This window comes from Trachymyrmex septentrionalis, unplaced genomic scaffold (assembly GCF_001594115.1).
Source record: "Trachymyrmex septentrionalis isolate Tsep2-gDNA-1 unplaced genomic scaffold, Tsep1.0 scaffold87, whole genome shotgun sequence".
Lineage (NCBI taxonomy): Eukaryota > Metazoa > Arthropoda > Insecta > Hymenoptera > Formicidae > Trachymyrmex > Trachymyrmex septentrionalis.
The window spans coordinates 2,172,271-2,172,646 of NW_017306059.1; positions in this window are offsets into that span (position 1 = coordinate 2,172,271).

Sequence of the window (376 nt, forward strand, 5' to 3'; positions counted from 1 at the left end):
TACTGGTACAAGATTATAACTTATATTTCATAAAGACGCAAAAATAAGCGAAATTAAATATTTTACGAGATATTTCATATTTTATTATGTCAAAATAAAATATAAGGTATCTCATATATAAACTATTGATGCTACTGTTTTGACGATTTTAATACTTTCGGGTGCTTTCTTCAAGATGACATAGTGTAACACAGTGAATCGTTATGTATTCCTAAGTTGTTTGCTAAAGTTAAACAAAGATGAAATAATTCACTGTGTGTAGTACTAGCTGTGTCATTATTATACGTGTTTCTATCTGGAAAGCATCTTTTTGTGTACAGAATATCTGAGAAAATGATTTATATATAATGTACATAAATCTTTATTTAAATAAGTA